The sequence below is a fragment of the Podarcis melisellensis genome, assembly GCF_964234715.1.
Source record: "Podarcis melisellensis genome assembly, chromosome: 7".
NCBI lineage: Eukaryota > Metazoa > Chordata > Lepidosauria > Squamata > Lacertidae > Podarcis > Podarcis melisellensis.
The window spans coordinates 75,946,977-75,961,028 of record NC_138539.1 but is presented as its reverse complement, the minus strand read 5'-3'; the positions used below and the strand labels follow the sequence as shown (position 1 = coordinate 75,961,028).

The following is a 14,052-nucleotide window of genomic DNA, read 5'->3' as shown; positions in this document are numbered from 1 at the left end:
GCATTCAGAGTGAAAAACTTTGTTCATCTGTTAACGTCATGACTACATTACATTGGTACCTCTAGTTACAAACTTAATTCATTCCGGAGGTATGTTCTTAAGCTGAAACTGTTCTTAACTAGAGGCGTGCTTTGGCTTTTGGTACACAATTTCCGTTCTCATCCTGGGGCAAAGTTCTCAACTCGAGGTAACTCTTCCAGGTTAGCAGAGTTTGTAACCTGAAGCGTCTGTAACCTGAGAGGTTTGTAACTCAAGGTACCACTGTACTAAGCTTAATGCTCATCAAAATTATTTGAGGCGTATCCAATAATTATATATATAAAAAAGGTAAAGGACCCCTGACAGTTAAGTCCAGTCACGAACGACTCTAGGGTTGTGGCGCTCATCTCGCTTTACTGGCCGAGGGAGCAGACGTTAGTCCGCAGAAGGTTTTTCCGGGTTATGTGGCCAGCATGACTAAGTCACTTTTGGCAAAACCAGAGCAGTGCACGGAAATGCCGCTTACCTTCCCGCTGGAGTGATACCTATTTATCTACTTGAGTTTGACGTGCTTTCGAACTGCAAGGTTGGCAGGAGCAGGGACCAAGCAACGGGCGTTCACCCAGTCATGGGGATTCGAACCGGCGACCTTCTGATTGGCAAGCCCAAGAGGCTCAGTGGTTTAGACCACAGCGCCCCCTGCGTCCCCAATGATTACATGACTAAGCATTAATACCCATCAAAATTATTTGAGGCGTATCCAATAATTATCCAGGGCTCCCCCCCCTTCCAGCTGGAACTCAGTTCTGGCACCATTCAGGTGGGCTCCATTGCCATTGTAAGAGAACAAGGATTCATGGCGAGTTCTGACATCTCTTTTTCTAGAAAAACAGTGCTGTATATAGCTATCAATTTTTCCAAGACTATTAATTCAGTTTTTTTAATTTTTGCATTATACACTCAAGGCATTTCTATGTACAAATCTCCATTAACGTTAGCTGTGAAAATGCCAAGAAACATTTTGAAGAACAAGCAGGGGTAGGCACTTAAAAAAATTGTATTTAGGGTCACCAACCTGGTGCCTGCAAAGGCTTTCCCTGGTGCACCTAGGCAGATGCTCCAAATAGCAGCTATTTTGTAACTGGCACCCCGTACCACTCTCTCAACATTTGAAACTGGTCCAGAAAATGTTGGCAACCCTTGACTTAGGACATAGTGGAAAAGGTACATTAGCCTAACATTAGCTCTCATCTCCCACGTGGGTGGCGCTGTGGTCTAAACCACTGAGCCTCTTGGGCTTGCTGATCAGAAGGCTGGTGGTTCAAATCCCCATGACGGGGTGAGCTCCTGTTGCTCTGTCCCAGCTTCTGCCCAACTTGCAGTTTGAAAGCACGCCAGTGCAAGTAGATAAATAGGTTCCGCTGCGGTGGGAAGGTAAACAACGTTTCCGTGCGTTCTGGTTTCCATCACGGTGTCCCGTTGCGCCAGAAGCGGTTTAGCCATGCTGACCACATGACCCGGAAAGCTGACTCCCTCGGCCTGAAAGCAAGATGAGCGCCACAACCCCACAGTCGCTTTTGACTGGACTTAACTGTCCAGGGGCCCTTTACCTTGGTATGGTTTTTGACAGGAAGGGAATTGTTGTCAATGACAGACCATTACCTGGTAAGGTTTTGTCTGAGGCTGACTACTCCTGTGCTGGGTGGGAGACTGATTAAGAAGGTTCACCCCTGGACACAAACGGAATCTGGTGGATTCCCGAATGTTCTCTGGAGGATTTCCCAGTTGACATTGCTGGCACTTGAGAGACACTGGTTTTGCTGTGGGACAGCAGAATGGAACCATTTCTTGGTAGGATTGCTCCTCAGTGCCTTCTTCATCACTGCCGAACCTTAATGTCTCTGGAAGAGCCCCATTAAAAGTCTGCTATGGGAAATTTGCTAAGCATTTTGATGGCAACACCGCTCAGTTTCATTCAAAATTGGATGTGACGATTATTACGAGTCTTAAGGAGGTGATCAGAGCACCATCTGGTGCGCTGTGATTGAATCAGTCACAATTACTGTGGCCTCACGAAGTTGACAAGTGGTTTGAACGGTCCCCCGTTAGCGTTTTTTGACCCTCGCCCGATAAAAATTACTATGAGATCGACGGTGTTTGGTTTACTTCCTGACTTATTGGCAATGCACTTTTGCACATCTGACTACGGTGAGGCAAGGTCACCTTGTTAACTTCAGATCCAAAACTTCTGTGCAACTGCAACAAATTTAGGTCAAACGGTTCTGTACCTGATTAGTAGTCCATTTCATAACTAGAGTGAACAACAAAGGCTGTGGGAAATCCTGGACCTGCCTCTTGAGATAATGGCCTGGTTCACACATAACACTAAGTCATGGTTTCCTAAAGTGTGGTTTGTTTGTCTAAATCTAGGCCAGCAGACTAAGCATAGTTAGTTTTCTGGCAACAAACCATGATATGAAGCCAAGGTTTGTTGTTGGGCTTGTGAACCATGATTTGTTTTAATTATGTTATGCCTGAAGCAAACACCCTTACTTAACCAGTTTGTTTGTTTTTTAAACTCCCCAAACTATAGTCTCAGCAAGCTACAGAGGAACAAGGTATGAAGATGCAAAGTTTTGACACTGGTCCCAGTGTGCAACTTAAGATTCAAAACCCCACCTCGCTCTTGCTTATTCCTACTTTGTTCCCTTGCTAGACTCCTTCCTGTTTCTCAGCCTTGCCAGGTGTGAACCAATTCTTCTCTGTCCCACCTAGTGCGTTCAAACTTCTTGGAGCAAACCTTGGTTTAGCTTCCTTCCAACCCATCCAACCTTAGCCTGGCTCCCTCACTTAGAAAAGTATTTGTGATGTACGCAATTAAGATCAGAATCTATCACGCTGCTCCTATGAGGATTTCAAGGAATCCTTCCTATCTTTTTAACTGTAATTTGCCACTTTAGTTATAAAATGCTTTCTGAATGGTTCAACCTGCAGTCTGAATCCCAATTTAGAGATGTAATGCACCACTGCTAGCCTAAAGCTAAGGAAAATACAAAAAGTAACTTAGCATATAGAAGTAAGCTACACTGCATTACAGAAGAGTGTAATTTCTTTCTTTCTTTACAACTGCTACTATTTAACACCAATAGTGATAATACTACCATGTTGTGGGTATTATCATTATTATGCTATTTCACCCCAGCTGAAACCTAACTATTTTATACCCATACTAATGTAGAAACGCAGCTAGCTTTTAGTCTAATGTCATCCTGGATCTCAGTGATAGAACAATTTGAATTTAGAGTCTCGGGAAAGTCCAGAGTTCTTGCTGCCATATGGATTGATTTTAATATAAACCTCAAAGTGGTTTTAGGCAAGATACAGATTTGTATACCCTATCAAAAACAGATTTTCTTTGAACTCAGGCAAGCATGCCTAGGAGACGACAGCCTTAAACTCTTCCTTATATATTTAAAGCTTCTAGTGCCAGTGAGCTCCCTATAAGTTATTGTGGAATATGCCAGGGACGAACCTGAAAATAAACAAATAATCCTTCATCTTTTTCTTCTTCTTTTTGGTAAGGTCACTCATGCCCAATATTTCCTTGTTTTCTCTCTGTCGTCTTCTTCTTCTGGCAGCAAACTGTTCTGTCTTCCGCTAGGCACACTGCATCCCAGACTCAACAAATGTGCACCATCAGGTTTTGCCAGAGGGATTGCAAAATGTATTCTGACTTGTGGGAGCATGCATAAAAGAAGCTTATTCGGACGATAACCCCTTTCAACTTTTGCGCTTTTCTTCCTTTCCCACCAGGGCTAGATTTAGGTTTGATGAGGCCCTAAGCTACTGAAGGTAATGGGGCCCTTTATATGTCCAGCTGTCCTTTGTCAACAACAAATTGTCACTGTTTTTTGTGTGGAATATATGCGAGATGGTAATTTATGGACCTAATAGGTAACAAAAGCCATTTGCACATAACCAAATATGTATTTTATCGAAGTAATTGTTGAACTAAAATACAATTAAGAAGAAGTATATTAAAAGTGAAGTAATTATTAAGCTCTAACTGTATGTAGGTTTTATTTTATTTGTTTTTTATCTTACATTTTGGAAATGTACACCAGGTTTTTTCCCCTTTACATTTTTTGGGGGGGCCCAGGAGAGTGGGGCCCTAAGCTATAGCTTGTTTAGCTTATACGTAAATCTGGCGCTGTTTCCCACCCACCTCCCTTCCTGCAACTTTTACACAAATTGTACTGCAAATAAAGCATGCATTAATTCTCTCTCTCTCTCTCTCTCTCTCTCTCTCTCTCTCTCTCACACACACACACACACACACACACACACTTTTAAAAGAAACTCTAACTGCCTTGGAATTCAGAGGGCATTTCCACAGAAATCACAGGCAACAGGTACCGTATTTTTCGCTCTATAAGACGCACCAGACCACAAGACGCACCTAGTTTTTGGAGGAGGAAAACAAGATAAAAATATTCTGAATCTCAGAAGCCAGAACAGCAAGAGGGATCGCTGCGCAGCGAAAGCTGCTACTCGGAGGAAGTCATGCCTAGCCAGCGCTGGCTCAGCCGCCGCCACTGTTGCATACTCCCTGCATTCGCTCCATAAGACGCACACACATTTCCCCTTTCTTTTTAGAAGTGAAAAAGTGAGTCTTATAGAGCAAAAAATACGGTACATTAAAGCAATTGATGACCTTTTAGCGAAGCACAGGGGCGTTTGGTCACGTTTCCTTTTTGTGTCCACCGGCAAGCAGCTTGCGACACTGTGGAAGCATCCTCACAAAAAGCTGCTTGTTTAAATGCCAAAGTTCTGCAGCCTTCAAAAATCCCCCTGTGCCAATAGACTTCCTTTGGAGTAAACACACGACTTTAAATGCTCCTTGTGACAAACTTGGTCATCGCAGTTTCAGCCCCAAAGCCAAACTTCTTTAACTCCTACGTCTCTGAGAGATTTCCCTTACCTTCGTGAAGCTCTGTCCTCTCTCGGCTTTTAATCGATAGGACAAAACTGCATCTGTAACAGCAGAAACAGCTGCAGCTGCAGGAGCAGCAGCACACATGAAGCACACAGAGGCACTGGAACTTGCGCACAAAACAGGGCTCTTTCTTCAGCCTGCTGGTATTTAGAGACCTTCATGTGATATCTTTGGCTACGCTTGTTTTAATTCATTCCTGCTGCTACTCAGAGGAAGTCATGCCTAGCCGGCGCTGGCTCAGCCGCCGCCACTGTTGCATACTCCCTAACCCAAGAGAAGGCAAGGGCTAATCTTTCTTTATGAGTGCTGAGAATGTAAATAGCTTTTGAAGCCAGCGGATTCCTTTAAGAGACCTGAGGAGATAAAACAAGCAAGATGGCTTGAAACGAACCAAGTCTAGCCTGGGAGTTTAGGAACTCTAAATATTTTTGCTGGAAGGGAATAAGCTACCCTCTGCTTTATTGGTGGCTATTCACCAAGGCCCTGCATACCTTCTTGAGCGGTTACCATGTCAACACGGAGAACATGATCCAAATTGAAGCCGCAGTTCTAGAACTCTGGCTGGGGCAAGTGATTTTTTCCCTGCTGGCTCAAGGATATACGGCAGTCACTAAAAGACCCAATTTGGCTGAAAAATAAAAAAGGCTGCAAGCGTTTAGTTTTCACCTGTCTCTTCCCAGTTCCTAGGGTGGTTTCTCCCCTTTCCTACAGGGCCACAAGGGTTATGACAGAGGCAACAGATCCAGACTTTCTCTTTCCTTGTGTGTGTGTTTTTGTTCTTTTTGGTTCTCAAATGTCTCGGTTGACGAACGTTTCAGAACACAAATGCTGAAAACCCAGAAGTAAATGCTTCCGTTTTCTAACACGTCTCAGAAGTCGAATGGCTTCCGCTGTGTGTTTTTCAATTTTCTCAACTGAATTTGTAGACAGCTCTTTGTGCCTTGGTTTTTCAATGTTTCAGAGCTCGAACAGTCTTCCAGAATGCATTACATTCGACAACCGAGGTACCACTGTACTAACCTTGACAACAAGTGATTCTGCTTCCCTACGCCCAGTAATTTGATGGGAAGTACAGTGGTACCTCAGGTTAAGTACTTAATGCGTTCCGGAGGTCCATTCTTAACCTGAAACTGTTCTTAACCTGAAGCACCACTTTAGCTAATGGGGCCTCACGCTGTGCTGTTGCTATGCCACCACATGATTTCTGTTCTCATCCTGAAGCAAAGTTCTTAACCAGAGGTACTATTTCTGGGTTAGCAGCGTCTGTAACCTGAAGCGTATGTAACCTGAAGAATATGTAACATGAGGTACCACTGTAGTGCCAACTGAGGAAAGATGGTTACAACATTTTGGGCATTTTCGTTTTGATAAAAGGAGCACACAGGGGAGACATGATAGAGGTGTACAAATTTATGCATTTTGTGGGAAACATGGACCAAGTGTATTTCTCTCTCTCTCTCTCTCCCTCCTATAACGCTAGAAACTAGAGTCATCCAATCAAGCTGAAGATTTATGACAAAGGAAGTAATTCTACTCTCAGTTAAATTGTGGAATTTTCGCCACAGGATTTAGACAAATTCATGGAGAATAGGATTTAGCATGATGGCTCTTCTGCAGTATCGCAGGCAATATGCCCCTTAATTCTTGCTAGGAGTCACAAGTGGGGAAAATGCTGTTGCCCCAAAGTCCTTATGGGCTTTTCACAGACATTTGCTTGACCATGGTAAGAACAAGATGGGCCTCTGATCTGATAGTCCGATCTCTTCTTATGCTCTTAGGGTTATTGTGGGGATAATATGCAGGGATAAATGTATATCATGGGTTCCAAGCGAGAAGGTTGGTCAAAACTGTAGTAATAATGTCCTTTAAAACAGTAGATTCTGGAATTAACGAGGTCCACTGTTTTGTCCTGGCCCTGAACATCTAGATCCAAATGTCAAAATCTGAAAAAGGTGGGGGGCAGTCCTTGCTACACTGGCACCATGCACCTCAGTGCCTTCTTAAGTTAAGGTAAAAAGGTAAAGGACCCCTGGACGGTTAAGTCCAGTCAAAGGCAGCTTTCGGGTCATGTGGCCAGCATGACGAAACCGCTTCTGGCACAACGGGACACCGTAACGGAAATCAGAGTGCATGGAAACACCATTTACCTTCCTGCTGCAGCCATACCTATTTATCTACTTGCACTGGCATGCTTTCAAACTGGGAGCTGGGACCAAGCAACAGGAGCTCACCCTGTCACAGGGATTCGAACCAGCAACCTTCTGATTGGCACACCCAAGAGGCTCAGTGGTTTAAACCACAGCGCCACCCGCATCCCCTTCCTAAGTAATAACCTTCGTAAGTAATAACTTAAGAAAAAGACTAACAAATTTCCTAGCAGCTACACATCAGAGAACCCATTCATGTTAAGAAAAACTGGCATTGTCTTCCATTGACATGAAATAATCAGTTCAGGGATTTATGCACGATATAATGCTGCTACGGAAAAGCTTTCTTTCCGTCTGTCTTCCTGCCGTCTCTCACCTCAGATTTCCAAGCTGCTTCAATCCCTATATACAGAAAAATTCATTCATGGTTCACTTTTACGAATTCCTGCAACCTTGTGATGAGCTTCTGGGATAATGAGCTAGATGCAACACCACTTGCTGTATATTAAAGTAATTCTAGAGAAACGGAAAAGGGCAGCTGGAGAGGTTGCTTGCATCCTGAATTCAAAACTGAGCTGGGAAGAACAGTGGGTGTATTTCGGAGCCTACAAGGCATTTTTTAATAAGATATACACCAACAAAGGTATTTAACCTACAAAGAAACCAACCAGCGCCATGGACATTGGGTTCAATGAAGGTCAAATTATGAGCTTAATGGATAACTGTGCTTGGAAATTTGCCACAGAAGACATAGCTTATCAGTCTCCAAAAATGTTGCTCTGTTGTCTCAGGCGCACCCTTCTTCCACCCACTTGAAAAAGTATTGCTTCCAAGAACTATCCAGTTTCTGAAACGTTCAAGAATCACTCAGAGCCTTCCATCTGATTTAAATGCGATACCAGGTTTTCTCAAAATAACTCCTGGCTCATAGATTCGTTCCAAAAACCTGCTAGGCTATTCCTTCCCAATCACAGGGAATAATTTCTTTCTGCTCCTCAGTCTCTTGCAGGTGACATTGAACCAAATCACACAGTTCTTATGCTCAGCTCAAACACCAGCAACTGCACAACACACACCTTAAAAGAGAAAATGTCAATTTTTTTCTGCCTCAACCATTCAGCACATTTTACATCTTGCGGAGTTTCAGTATTCTTTGGACATTGCCTTACACAACCAGTGTTCTATAACTGGTGAAGGGACATGCTTATTAGCTCTGGAATGGGAAGGAGGGCGGGCAATTTTTCCAAGAATCACAACTAAAGCATCCATGACAGATGCCCATCCAACTTTGCTCTCCACAGTGGGCACTTCCAGCTCCTTGCTTTTTACCGCTTGCTGACTCTGGAGCACATGTGACGATGTTGCAGCACATCTAAGTGCTCCTCCTCTCTGTTCAGCCACGCAACACTAAACTATATTCTGCACTTGCAGTTGCAGCAAGCCTCAGGCTCACATGCTGTCCCCTCCTCCTGTGGCACAACTGTGAAGAATTTGCAAACTTTATAACAGCCCACAGCTTGAATTAACCATAGCTTAGGGTTTGAATGGTGCTGGTGCTGGTGGTCAACAAAAGAGGTTTAAAGACTGTCTCAAGGCACATCTAAAAAAATGTAGTCTAAGCACCGACAACTGGGAAACACTGGCCTGCGAGCGCTCCAGTTGGAGAACAGCCCTTACCAAAGGTGTCATGGGCTTTGAAGACACTCAAATTCAACGCAAAGGAGAAATGTGCTAAGAGGAAGGAACGCTTTCCAAACCCTCACCGTGATCAACTCCTGTCTAGAAACCAATATCCCCACTGTGGAAGGACGTGTGGATCCAGAATTGGCCTCCACAGTCACTTACGGACTCATTGCTAAAACTGTGTTTATGGAAGACAATTGTACCCGGCTACGAGGGATCGCCAAAGAAGAAGAAGAAGGTACATCTAAGGCTTGCAATGTTCTCCTTTTGGCCATGCTGGAGGTGGAGGAGAAAGAGGGGAGCGATAATGGGAGCTGCGACAATTTAGCATTTTGGTTTAACAGACTATTTTTATTTATTTATTTTGTGATAATTTATTAGTTTTGAATTACAACAATCCAATAATAGCTTCATTATAACAATGCCAAATTATAATACAATTAATAATACCAATCATTAAGATGCCAAATTATACAATTTAGGTTGCCCCCCACGTGCTAGAATTAATGGTTTGATTATTTTCTGTGTTCCAAAATCTTATAAATTTCAATTGCGCTCCAGTCCAAATACCAATCCCTTATATCGCAACTGCAGTTTTAACGACTTCCATTTGTATTGACATATTGAATGATTTCTACACCTACAGATGTGTTTAACAGATGAATTACCGTATTTTTCGCTCTATAACACGCACTCGACCATAACACACACGTAGTTTTTAGAGGAGGGAAATCTGTAGGCATGCCACCCGTAGGCATTCCCTCCATAACACGCACAGACATTTCCCCTTACTTTTTAGGAAGAAAAAAGTGAGTGTTATGATGCAAAAAATACAGTAATTGCTTTTCTTTTTCGGCGGGGGGGGGGGGGGCGCTCTGCCCCTTGTCAAACAACAATGGTACCCCTACCAAATAAGAATATGTAACGTACTAAAGATAATCACAAATAGATTAAATATTTCTTTTGCTGCTGTCCAATACAGTGGTACCTCGGGTTACATACACTTCAGGTTACATATGCTTCAGGTTACAGACGTCGCTAACCCAGAAATAGTACCTCGGGTTAAGAACTTTGCTTCAGGATGAGAACAGAAATCATGCTCTGGCAGCGCGGCGGCAGCAGGAGGCCCCATTAGCTAAAGTGGTGCTTCAAGTTAAGAACAGTTTCAGGTTAAGAACAGACCTCCAGAACGAATTAAGTACTTAACCCGAGGTACCACTGTATGTTGTTTTGACACGGGTTTTCTTTTAAAAAAATAACAACCCCAAAACATTCTCTTGGCAATGAACATTGTCAGTCCATTTAAAACATTCATCAGTCATCAGCCTTTCAGACCATGGCAGGCAGAATACAGAGCTGTGTGTCTACGGCAGGCCTTGCTTAGTCATTCTTTTGAGGGGAGGTGAGAAGGGTTCTTGTATTGTCTTTTTTTTGTCCCCGACTGACCTCCCACATCCTATAGAATCTCGTTCCTCATAAAAGCTCTGGCTTAACTCATGAGTCATCCTGAAAAGCACTTGATATGGCGGTTACACATGACAAGGGGGAGCAGTGCGCTGTCTAGACAACTACTCAAAGCTTCGACCCACCCAGACCCCAACATTCCTTTAAACCCTGATGCACAACATTCTTCCCATTGTGAAAAGGAAATATAATGCCTTCGGCCAAATGGAGAGGGCCGAGAGAAACCATCGAGATCTCAAAAAGATACTTTATCCCTAGTCGAGCTGTAGCCATGTTTCCTACCGACGACGTGAGCGGCTCATACGAACTGCTCGTCCCCACCGGGAGTCCCTTCCAATTAAAACTTTGCACCTGTCATCAACTCTCCGCCAAGCCACGCACAAGGGCAGCCTTTTCCGTGGCCAAGACTTTAAGCTAGCAGAGAGCAGGCAGACATCCGGAGAAACATGTGTCATTTCTGTCCTGTCGGCTGGTTCACAGCCTGATGCATATGTGTCAAGACACAAGAGTGTCAACTCTCATTCTGTGTAGAATGGTGAACTGTACAGTGGTACCTCGGGTTAAGAACTTAATTCGTTCCGGAGGTCTGTTCTTAACCTGAAACTGTTCTTAACCTGAGGTACCACTTTAGCTCCCGCTGCCACCGTGCGATTTCTGTTCTCATCCTGAAGCAAAGTTCTTAACCCGAGGTAATATTTCTGGGTTAGCGGAGTCTGTAACCTGAAGCGTCAGTAACCTGAAGCGTCTGTAACCCAAGGTACCACTGTATCTCTTGTTCCCAGGCCTTGCTCGCAGATCTGTTGCCACAAAGAAATGAATGGCATACCTGCCAACATTTCTCTGAGGAAAATAGGGATGTCCCAATCCATAATAAGAATAAAGGTAAAGGATCCCTGGACAGTTACAGCCAGTCTATGGGGTTGCAGCACTCATCTCGCTTTCAGGCCAAGGGAGCCAGTGTTTGTCCACAGACAGCTTTCCTGGTCATGTGGACAGCATGACTAAACCACTTCTGGTGCAACAGGAAACCAGAGCACATGAAAACACTGTTTATCTTCCTGCCACAGCAGTACCTATTTATCTACTTGCACTGGCGTGCTTTTGAAGTGCTAGGTTGGCAGGAGCTGAGACAGAGCAACGGGAGCTCACCGCTTTGTGGGGATTAGAAATGGCCGACCTTCTTGTCAGCAAGTTTAAGAGACTCAGTGGTCTAGACCATGGCGGTTCGAATCCCTGCTGTGGCAGGAAGGTAAACGGCATTTATGTGTAAATAGTACCGTAATTTATTTATGTCCCCATTTCCTAAAATTGTATTCTAAGCAGCTGAGAAAAGAGGTGTTATTCAGATCAGCACTAAGGCTGGGTATAAACCAGAGCTCTCAAGAAAGCTATTTGATAGAGGCTCAGCTGGAATAGCCTTATTTCTTTAAAATGGTCTACCTGCAAGTCACAGGAAGACTTACTGCCAGTTTTGAAACATAATATGTGGAGGAATGTGCGCACACACACACACACACACACACACACAGATGTATGGGTGTGTACTATGCATTGAAAGTACATTTAAGCACAAAAGGTTTAATCTTAACTGCATCGAAATGTATGCTTTCAGAAATGCTTTCTTTTGTGAAGGTTCAATCCTTAAGTTGTTGTTGTGGTTTAAAATGCTCATGTAGATTATAGCATCATGCTTGTACTACAAGAGGTGTTTTTTGTTTGCAAAGTTGCCTTATGATAACTTTGCTTTAAACATAGAGTCATGCAAGGAAATATTTTGGCCAGGAGTCAGATACTTGGGTTGGGCAGGGGGTGGGGGAAGAACCTGGGAAAATCCTGAACTGAGTAGTAAAAGCACAGGGCATATATATGTACCATATTTTTCGCCCCATAGGGCGCACCTAGGTTTTTTGGGGGGGAATAAAGAAAAAAATATTATTCACCCCCCCCCCAGGTGCGGGGCTCGGGAAGCCCAAGCTTCCCCTGATCCCAGCCCCCAGAACAGGCTGCAATCCACAAGCCTAGGGAGCCCGGCTTGCGGAGAGCTGCCCGAAGCCCGGGGCGTGCTGTTCAGCGCACCCCAGGCTTCAGGATGCACGCAGCTCTCAGCAAGCCTTGGGAGACCGGCTCCCAAGGCTTGTGGATAGCTTCCTGAAGCCTGGAGAGCAATAGGGGTCAGTGTGCACTGACCCCTCTCCCTCTGCAGGCTTCAGCGAAAGCCTGCATTTGCCCCATAGGACGCACACACATTTCCCCTTCATTTTTGGAGGGGGAAAAGTGCGTCCTATAGGGCGAAAAATACGGTATATATGTGTGTGCGCACAGATATAGATAGCTAGCTAGACAAATAGATAGATAGATAGATAGATAGATAGATAGATAGATAGATAGATAGATAGATAGATGATAGATAGATAGATGATAGATAGATAGATAAATATAAATATAGTCTCAGGGAAAAACAGAGAGCCCTAAAGGCATTAAGGTAAGACAGGGAATATGCAGGATTAATGATTTTGAGGAGATATGGAGGGTGTTTGTAGAATTTGTATTGTTAAAACGGAAAGGGGTCAAACCATTGCAAGAGGTGTTGAAATTCTGGGAGGCTGGATAGTCACAATGGAATGGTCTCGTGGGTGGGGTGCACATTTTTATTCTTATTTATTTATGATTATTACTTTGTCAGGAAGGAAGGAAGGAAGGAAGGAAGGAAGGAAGGAAGGAAGGAAGGAAGGAAGGAAGGGTTTCTTTCTAAAAGTACTGGAATCTAAGCCAGAGATTGAGTTCCAAGAAGCTCTTGGGTTCCTTGAAGCTTATCACGAGTTCCTCATTGAGAAGGTCAGGAATGGTCTAAGATCCATCTTTTCCTGCAGAGCTACAGAGAAGTGGGTGGGTGCCAGGATGCATCCTTGATTAATCTGAGGTGGCAGCAAGACACTCAGGAGGTCTGGCCAAGGCCCCATATGAACAGATTATGAGAATATTCTCCACAGTTCCTCTACATAGCGCTGTGATTTCTTAGGAGGCCTCAATATGGAAAGAGCCTCCTGGAAATTAGAAAACCACTGGTTTAAACTCTTAAACAAAATGTGGGCATTGTTTAAGACAGGGGTCAGCAAACTTTTTCAGCAGGGGGCCAGTCCTCTGTCCCTCAGACCTTGTGGGGGGCCGGACTATATTTTTGGGGGGGAATGAATGAATTCCTATGCCCCACAAATAACCCAGAGATGCATTTTAAATAAAAGGGCACATTCTACTCATGTAAAAACACACTGATTCCCAGACCGTCCGCGGGCCGGATTGAGAAGGCGATTGGGCCGGATCTGGCCCTTAGTTTGCCTACCCATGGTTTAAAATTTAGCAAGCAGCTATCAACAACCTACAAATTAAACTAATATCTGCTTTAACAACCACAAATATTTGTTTCATTTACAGCCGTACCTTGGAAGTTGAACGGAATCCATTCCGGAAGTCCGTTCGACTTCCAAAATGCTCATAAACCAAGGCACGGCTTCCAATTGGCTGCAGGAAACTTCTGCAGCCAATCAGAAGCTGCAGAACCCGTGCCGGACATTCAGGTTCCAAAGAACATTTGCAAACCGGAACACTCACTTCCTGGTTTGCGGCGTTCGGCAGCCAAAACTTTCGACTCGCAAGGCTTTCAGTTTCTGAGGTATGACTGTATTTATTTCATAAAAATTATATACCACTTGATGGTTATGAAAAAACAATCTCAAAGCAGTTTGCAAAGAGAACAAACAATAGGCTATTAGTAAAAAAAAACAT

General features: G+C 43.9%; 1 protein-coding gene across 2 annotated transcripts in view; it reads right to left on the bottom strand.

The window, feature by feature from the left end:
* Nucleotides 1-14,052, bottom strand: part of MYO10 (myosin X) — a 197,317-nt gene that overhangs the window by 50,445 nt on the left and 132,820 nt on the right. The gene's annotated exons all lie outside the window — the stretch shown is intronic.